This window comes from Sciurus carolinensis, chromosome 7 (assembly GCF_902686445.1).
Source record: "Sciurus carolinensis chromosome 7, mSciCar1.2, whole genome shotgun sequence".
Lineage (NCBI taxonomy): Eukaryota > Metazoa > Chordata > Mammalia > Rodentia > Sciuridae > Sciurus > Sciurus carolinensis.
In genome coordinates this window covers 112,444,924-112,448,553 of record NC_062219.1, presented here as the reverse complement: position 1 = coordinate 112,448,553, position 3,630 = coordinate 112,444,924, and positions in this window count along the sequence as shown.

Genomic DNA, 3,630 nt, shown 5'->3' with positions numbered 1-3,630 from the left:
ACCTAACATTACAGCTCAAAGCCCTAGAAAAAGAAGAACAGAATAACAGCAAAAGTAGTAGAAGACAAGAAATAATTAAAATCAGAGCTGAAATCAATGAAACTGAAACAAAAGAAACAATTCAAAAAATTGACGAAACAAAAAGTTGGTTCCTTGAGAAAGTAAACAAAATAGACAAACCCTTAGCCACACTAACAAAGAGAAGGAGAGAGAAGACTCAAATTACTAAAATTCGTGATGAAAAAGGAAATATCACAACAGACACCACTGAGATACGTAACATAATGAGAAGCTACTTTGAAAATCTGTATTCCAACAAAATAGAAACTACCGAAGACATTGACAAATTTTTAGAGACATATGCTCCTCCCAAACTGAACCAGGAGGACATACACAATTTAAACAGATCAATATCAAGCAATGAAATAGAAGAAACCATTAAAAATCTACCAATCAAGAAAAGCTCAGGACCAGACAGATTCTCAGCCGAGTTCTACAAGACCTTCAAAGAAGAACTTATTCCAATACTTCTCAAAGTATTCCAGGAAATAGAAAAGGAGGGTACCCCTACTGAACTTTTTCTATGAAGCTATTATCACCCTCATACCCAAACCAGGAAAAGACACATCAAGGAAAGAAAATTTTAGACCAACATCCTTGATGAATATAGATGCAAAGATCCCTAACAAAATATTGGCAAACCGTATCCAAAAACATAGTAAGAAAGTTGTGCACCACGATCAAGTGGGGTTCATCCCTGGAATGCAAGGATGGTTTAACATCCATAAATCAATAAACGTAATCCATCATGTCAATAGACTTAAGGATAAGAATCATATGGTTATTTCAATTGACGCAGAAAAAGCGTTCGACAAAATACAACACCCGGGCTGGGGAGATAGCTCAGCTGGTAGAGCGCTTGCCTCGCAAGCACAAGGCCCTGAGTTCGATCCCCAGTACCGCCAAAAAAAAAAAAAAAAAAAAGTGTTGCAAAATACAACACCCCTTCATGCTCAAAACACTAGAAAAAATAGGGATAGTAAGAACATACCTGAACAGTGTAAAGGCTATTTATGCTAAGCCCATGGCCAACATCATCATTAATGGAGAAAAACTGAAACCATTCCCTTTAAAAATGGGAACAAGACAGGGATGTCCTCTTTCACCACTTCTATTCAACACTGTCCTCGAAACTCTAGCCAGAGCAATTAGGCAGACTAAAGAAATTAAAGGAATATGAATAGGTAAAGAAGAACTCAAGCTGTCACTATTTGCTGATGACATGATTCTATATTTAGAGGATCCAAAAACCTCCTTCAGAAAACTTCTAGACCTCATCAATGAATTCAGCAAAATAGCAGGCTATAAAATCAACACACATAAATCTAAAGCATTTTTATACAAAAGCAATGAAACATCGGAAAGGGAAATGAGGAAAATAACTCCGTTTGCAATAGCCTCAAAAAAAAATAAAAGACTTGGGAATCAATCTAACCAAAGAGGTAAAAGATCTCTACAATGAAAACTACAAAACATTGAAGAAAGAAATTGAGGAAGACCTTAGAAGATGGAAAGATCTCCCATGTTCTTGGATAGAAGAATTAATATTGTCAAAATGGCCATACTACCAAAAGTGCTATGCAGATTCAATGCAATTCCAATTAAATCCCAATGATGTACCTTACAGAAATAGAGCAAGCAATCATGAAATTCATCTGGAAGAATAAGAAACCCAGAAGAGCTAAAGCAATCCTTAGCAGGAAGAATGAAACAGGGGGTATCGCAATACCAGAACTTCAACTATACTACAAAGCAATAGTGACAAGAACAGCATGGTATTGGCACCAAAATAGACAGGTAGATCAATGGTACAGAATAGAGGACACGGACATGAACCCAAATAAATACAATTTTCTCATACTAGACAAAGGGGCCAAAAACATGCAATGGAGAAAAGATAGCCTCTTCAACAAATGGTGCTGGGAAAATTGGAAATCCATATGCAACAGAATGAAACTAAACCCCTATCTCTCACCGTGCACAAAAATCAACTCACAATGGATCAAGGACCTTGAAATCAGACCAGAGACTCTGCATCTTATAGAAGAAAAAGTAGGTCCAAATCTTCACCTTGTTGGCTTAGAATAAGACTTCCTTAACAGGACTCCCGTAGCACAAGAAATAAAAGCAAGAATCAACAACTGGGATAGATTCAAACTAAATAGCTTTCTCTCAACAAAGGAAACTATCAGCAATGTGAAGAGAGAGCCTACAGAGTGGGAGAATATCTTTGCCAGTCACACTTCAGATAGAGCACTAATTTCCAGAATATATAAAGAACCCAAAAAACTCTACACCAAGAATACAAATAACCCAATCAACAAATGGGCTAAGGATATGAATAGACACTTCACAGAAGAAGATCTACAAGCAATCAACAAACATATGAAAAAATGTTCACCATCTTTAGTAATAAGAGAAATGCAAATCAAAACTACACTAAGATTCCATCTCACCCCAATTAGAATGGAGATTATGAAGAATACAAGCAACAATAGGAGTTGGAGAGGATGTGGGGAAAAAGGTACACTCATACATTGCTGGTGGGGCTGCAAATTAGTGCAGCCACTCTGGAAAACAGTATGGAGATTCCTTAGAAAACTTGGAATAGATCCACCATTTGACCCAGCTATCCCACTCCTTGGCCTATACCCAAAGGACTTAAAATCAGCATACTACAGAGATATAGCCACATCAATGTTCATAGCTTCTCAATTCACAATAGCCAGACTGTGGAACCAACCTAGATGTCCTTCAATTGATGAATGGATAAAGAAACCGTGGTGTATATATACAATGGAATATTACTCAGCTATAAAGAATAATAAAATTATGGCATTTGCAGGCAAATGGATGAAATTGGAGAATATCATGCTAAGTGAAACAAGCCAATCTCAAAAATCCGAAAGACAATGATCTCACTGATAAGCGGATGATGACACATAATGGGGGGGGTGGGAGGGGGGCAAGAATGGAGGAAGGAGGGACTGTATAGAGGGAAAAGAGGGGTGGGAGGGGTGGGGGGGGGGAGGAAAAATACCAGAATGAATCAAACATCATTACCCTATGTAAATGTATGATTACGCAAATGGTATGCTGTTACTCCATGTACAAACAGAAACAACATGTATCCCATTTGTTTACAATAAAAATAAATTAAAATAAAAAATAAAATATGAAAAAGGTCTGGGGATGTGGCTCAGAGGTTAAAGCGCCCTGCGTTCAATCCCTAGTACCAAAAAAAAAAAAAGAAAGAAAGAAAATGGTCTGTATATGTCCTAAAGCGGCGTTATTACTTAGTAGCAGGCATGTTTCGGACTCCCAGCTCTTTATAAGCTTTCTGCATTATAGTGAAATGCATGTGCCAGCTGGTCAACATGGGTGGATGGAACCGAATACTCCAAGTGAGACGGTATAAGAAGAATCTGCGCTAGGTCACGGATCAGGCCATATTGAAGGCAGATGACAAGCGTGCCCACACAACGGTGCGAAGGCAGCGGAACACGTGTACAGAAACCACAAGAGGAGAGCAGTGCGCACGCGCGCGTAAAAGCCCTACGTATGGGCGGG